The sequence below is a fragment of the Euphorbia lathyris genome, chromosome 4 (genome assembly GCF_963576675.1).
Source record: "Euphorbia lathyris chromosome 4, ddEupLath1.1, whole genome shotgun sequence".
NCBI classification, from domain to species: Eukaryota; Viridiplantae; Streptophyta; class Magnoliopsida; order Malpighiales; family Euphorbiaceae; genus Euphorbia; species Euphorbia lathyris.
Window position 1 is genome coordinate 64,606,465 of NC_088913.1, and position 5,778 is coordinate 64,612,242.

The following is a 5,778-nucleotide window of genomic DNA, read 5'->3' on the forward strand; positions in this document are numbered from 1 at the left end:
CACACAAATAGTTTATATATTGAGTAAATGGACTAAATATATAAATGAGTCTGTCATTTGATCCAATTTTGTAATTTTTCCTTTTTAAAATATATCAGGGCCGGTCCTGGACCTAGGCTCGGGGTGCGCTGGTCTAGGGCCCAGAGTTGAAGGAGGCCCAAAATAATATTTTTTGGTGTTATATGTGTATATGAAAGTTGTTTTTTTTAATATAGACAGTGATAAAATTATACAGGAGGTCCAATTCTTTCTAAAACTCATTGATTAAAAAAAATTAAAAGACCTGACTAACTTTTACATTTTAATTAGTAAAATTTATATTAAAATGCATTTATTACTTATTTTACCTAGAACCCCTAAATTGTCAGAATCGACCAGAATATATATGGATCCAATTGAATATCAGCAATTTCAAGCTAATCTTTAAATTATTTTATTTATTATCTTTATATATAATTTTCACTTTCTTCTTTTCTATGCCTAATTTATTTTTCTCTACGACATAACAAATCTCTTCAAATTAGTAACTCTTTCACCTTTTTTATGGTTTTAATTGAGCATTAGGTCCTTGTTGTTTACTTCATCATGACCATAGTTTTCAATATTAAGTTGTCCATTGATATTTGCTTTTACGCTCTAAATGAATTGAGCGTGAAAAGGTTTATTAAATATCTCAAATTACTTAATTGTGGTCTTGAACGTATAGATCTACTCTCTCATCATCACAAAATGTATTATCAAATTACTTAATTGTGGTCTTGAACGTATAGATCTACTCTATCATCATCACAAAATGTATTTATTGGAAATGAAATTTAAGAGATTATAATTTGCCGAAATTTCTTGAAAGAATCATTATATATGTTACACTACAAAAAAAAAGGATTTTCAGAGACGACAAAAATCGTCCCCAAAAATATGAAAATTTGTCCCCTATACTTTCAGGGACAATTTTTTCGTCCCTATTTTTCGTCCTTGTTTCCTCCGTCCTTGATTCTATAGGGGACAAAAAACATGATGTCGTCCTCATTCTTTGGGACAACTGTCGTCCCCATTCTTTGGGACGACTGTCGTCCCCGTTAAGAGGGACGATTATCGTCCCCGTTCTTAGGGACAACATTTCATCCTCGTTCTTAGGGACGACTGTCGTTCCCGTTCTTAAGGACATCTCATCCCCGTTCTTACGGACGACTGTCGTCCCCGTTCTTAGGGACAACATCTCATCCCCGTTCTTAGGGACAACATCTCGTCCCCATTCATAGGGACGACTGTCGTCCCCATGTAATAGTGACATATTTCTGTCCTTATAATAAAGAACGACACACGCCCTAAAAAAATAAAAATGTTAATTATTAATTTAAACCCGTAAATTTACGGGTTCATTTTTCAACATCAACCATAATCAGTAATTTACTGGTTCATTTTTCAAATAAACCATAACCTCATTTATAAACATAAATAAAACAAAAAAAATCAACACAAAATGATTTATTATGTAACCTTAATATTCAACAAAAAATTATTAGAAAAAAAGGAACTACGTCCTTCCCAAATAACATTGGTTCTATATGTTCCACCATCATTCTTAAGATCAATCTAACGATATCCCCTTTAGCTTTAAATCGTTTCATTCTTCTCAAATCCTTCACTGCAAATGAACACAGAAAATGTCATATAACATTTGCCTTCCTAAATCAAATAATTACTATCAACATCACTCCCAAAATGATAACTACATAATTAGTGTATTATGTTTTGAGAAGGGAATTAGTGTAATATTAACACCACTGAAATTTAAGTTTTACATTGTTGATGTTTGCACTGATCTTATGAGTTCTTATACAGAAAGTACCAGCTTGACTAGGCATTTTGTACTGTTGATCTCTTATTTCTATTCACATTATGTTGTAAATAAATAAATCAAATGTAGCCTAACAGTTGTAAACAAATAGCCAAAATTACCTTCAAATTTTTCCTTCATTCATTAGCATCTTAGTAAGCATTCATCGTGTTAATATCTTCATCATCACTTTGTGCTTCTTAGGCATAAACTAGAAGGTTCAACTCCACTTCAGGTCTTGTGGATCCAATCAACCAAATTCAAGAATTTCACAATACTGTCAGCTGAACCTGAAAATTTAACAGCATGTCACAACCATGTTCTGTATTTTAGAAAAATTGAAGAAAGCATGTAGATCAGGATTGTCTGCTTTCTACTTTAAATAGAGCCAATTAAATTGGGAGAACATAAATAAATTTACCTAAGACAAATGAGGATAAAGGCCATTAATCAACCCTCAGCCACATCATTTAAAGCAAAGACAACAACTTTCCTATCTTTCAGGGCCTCATCACCCTTAGCAGATAACTTGGCCTGCAAATATTTCCAAAGTAAAATTAATTTGAGGAACGCATAGCTTAGAGTTAGAAGGGAATAATTCAGTGCAATCTTCAAATTGAAATAGCTAATCATATTCTGCTTTAACATAAACTTGAAGGTAGTCAACATGTGCCGGCAACCCCATAAAATCAAATGAGCAATTAGCATACCCAGAATATTCAGAACAGTTAACTTCACTGCCAGAATCTGCAGGATAACCATTCTGAGTTCTTTTATATCCTTTTTCAATTAAGTGGATGCGGGAACTGTACCCTAGGAATTTAAGTATTAATTAGACACCATTATTGAATTTACAAAAAAAAAACTGGAAAAATAAAACACTCAATATCTCAGAAGAAACTACCTTAGCTCGTGGAAATATTCCACCTGATGTACTAAAGAACCTGTGCATCAAAATTAAAACCTGAAATTTCAAGAAGCACCAATTAATAGACTAAAAATAGAAAAAAAAAAAGTATATCAGTTATTTCTATTGGCAAAACAGAGAATAAAGTACTAAAGCAATTAAGAATTCAGTTGAAGATTATAATAATTTCATGTACATTACCCATATAACAATATTTGAAGTATTTTAAGAGCTATAAAATGTAATCCACGTACCTTAGCTTTCGACAAATTAGGCCAAGATAAAAAAGACGTGGATAAAAGGTGCAACAATCAAAGTCAGAGCTAAGGATCCAATAAAATGTATCCAAGTACCTTAGCTTTATCTGCATCTCAATCCACTAAGTTGGCAAGCTTTCTACCGAAACTGCTAATCAACTTTTCATCTTGGGAAATGCTAGTAATTGAAGCCATTGCCAAATAACATTTCCTGTGAAATTAAGAAACATAAAAAAGTGAACATTTTGTATTCATGTTAACCAGAAAGAAGCAAAGTCATGTCACCAGAAATGAACAGTGCCATAAATCCTTTTCTTTTCTATTCCTTTACATTTTATGAAATTGCCAGCCTAAACTATACCAGTTTATAAATGATGTTCGCATTTGGTAAAAAAAAATTGGATTCTCTGTATCATAATCTGCAAGTAGATGCCGACAGTTTGAACATCAAGTTTAAGCAAACACACACAAAATATCTTAGAATATTATGAATCACAATATAATTTATAGACACCTTCACACATGCGAGGCAAATGGGACAAGCATCCTCTTCTTCGAGTACTGAAAATGTTTCTTGTAGTTTTGATATCCTCTGCTTCTTTGGAGACTCTGGCAATGAACTTGCTGAAGTTCTGCAATTTAGATCGTCAATAGACTCGCATGTTGCTGAAGTATCAAGGATTCCACCACTAACAGATTCAGAATCTGATGATCAAATATTAAGAGCATCAAAGCAATAATCAATTTTGTGAAATATTCAGACAAAAAACATTCCAATTAAGCCTTAATGAGCAGCCAAATGGTTTGAAAAGTTCCTTGGCAGTAACTATCAGCAATACTCCAAATAGGATACCGACAACTGTCTATGTAAAGTATAAGCAACAAGTAATTTTTAAAATTCCTGAAATCTGAAGTTGCAGTTAAAAAATCCTTATTTGGATAGTATTTTCTCCATGCCATTCCGTGTTGTCAAAATCAATCACTACAAATATATGGTAGTGATGAATGATCAATCCATATATAACTTACAAAAATCAATACAGTGAATATTATTTTTTCAAAGTCCAAAAAATCATTTTGGTTGAAATATAACATATATGTATTGATTGCTTGAGTATAAGATAAGGTTCCCAATGGGGTAGCCAACTAAGGCTGGTCTTCGAATATCAAAAATTCAGCCTGCAGAATGATCCTCAGTATATCAATTCGTTTTTCTAGAACTAAAGTTGATGACAAGTTTTTTTCCCCAAAAAATTAATGTTTAAAATTATGGACATTCTCCTCAATTCTTCATTCGAGTTTCAAGTGATTATACATACCTCTAGTCTCTCAGTTTAATAAAGCGATTGGTTTAATCCCCAATTTATTGACCAGGCTAAATATATTCTGATATAGATTCCAAAAACCTAAAAAATGTAAAAAAGAAATTACATAATTGGATTCAAATAACTTAAATTACAGTAAAATGCTCAAAGAATGATCAATTACCTTGGACACCAACATCATCTGGAGAACCAAAACCATTGCCATCGTCAAAGGCAGTTATCTTGAATTTGTCGATTAGTATTGAATTCATCGATCACGATTGGTAGGAGATGAAAGGAAGGAAAATGAAAGAACAGAGAAAGCCAAATGGAGAAGGAAAACGAATCGAAAGAACAAACGAGAGAGAGAAGGGATGTTTGGTGGCGCCGGTTGCAGACAAAGACGGTGTATCGAACTAGCATGGAGGGGTAGAAGAGCGAGCGAGCGAGAGAGAGAGAGAGAGATAGAAAGGATTAACCCTAAACAAAAAAGCCGATATATTAATTTCAATTGGGGAAAAAAGAAGATAACGTGTGTCGTCCCCTTTCCTTTTCAAAAACTAAATGTACAATATTTATTTTTTCAACTAACTAAATTCGTCCCCTTTTCTTAATTAAAAAAATCAGAGACAAAAAGATATAGTAGTCCTCTATACTAATTTAAAATTTATAATTGAGGACTAAAATTATAATTTGTCACCAACTAATTGTGCCTGTAAGTCTCATTTTTTGTAGTGTTATCATGGTTTCATGGTGAGGGTAACATATATTTAGTCAAGAAACTAACTCAACAAAGAGCAAAAAAAAAATGAAAATAATTTAGTGATCCTAAAAACATAACTAGGGTAAGATATTTGTCAATTGATATAAAAGGATCTGAAACAAACAATTATTTCAGAATAAAAGAAGATGATTATTACATGTACTTGGGGTGGGCAAACAACTGGTCAAAGTAGTAACCGAACCGAAAACTCGTAATCTGAATCGAAAAAATCGGTTGACCAAATTGGCGGTTTTGGTTTAGGTTGAAAAAATATAATAGTTTTGGTTTTGGTTTTGGTTTTGGTTTTGGTATGCCGTGTTAAAAAAATCAGTGGTTTCTATTAACCTAACTGTTTAATACTTATATTATATTTATATTTAATACTTATATTTATATTATACACTTATATTGTTAACTATAATTTTATACTTAAAAGTTAAATATAATTACTACACCATAGAATGCCAATTGCAACGATGCTGATTCGTTACGTTTAGCACCCAAACTTGTTGCATTATGGCCAAAAATAGGCTAAGGCAACGATTTTGGTCCATTTATTTTCGTTGGTTAATTCAGGGTTGCCTTTGTTTTCAAAGGCAATGAAAATGTTCTCCAATGCAACAATGAACATTTTGTTGCTTTTTGGTTTCAGGCAGTGCAACGGTCGAAGGATAAAAGGCAACGAAAAATAACCCCAAAAGCAACGA

The 5,778-nt window shown here is 32.4% G+C and overlaps 1 long non-coding RNA gene across 1 annotated transcript; it reads right to left on the reverse strand.

Moving 5' to 3' along the window:
- Positions 1–3,152: 3,152 nt before the first annotated feature.
- On the reverse strand, positions 3,153–4,560 carry LOC136225852 (uncharacterized). The gene is made up of 4 exons (XR_010687338.1): positions 4,493–4,560; positions 4,324–4,410; positions 3,519–3,709; positions 3,153–3,215 (listed from the first exon to the last, which is right to left on the reverse strand). It is a non-coding gene; the product is annotated as an uncharacterized lncRNA (long non-coding RNA).
- Between the last annotated feature and the right edge of the window lie 1,218 nt (positions 4,561–5,778).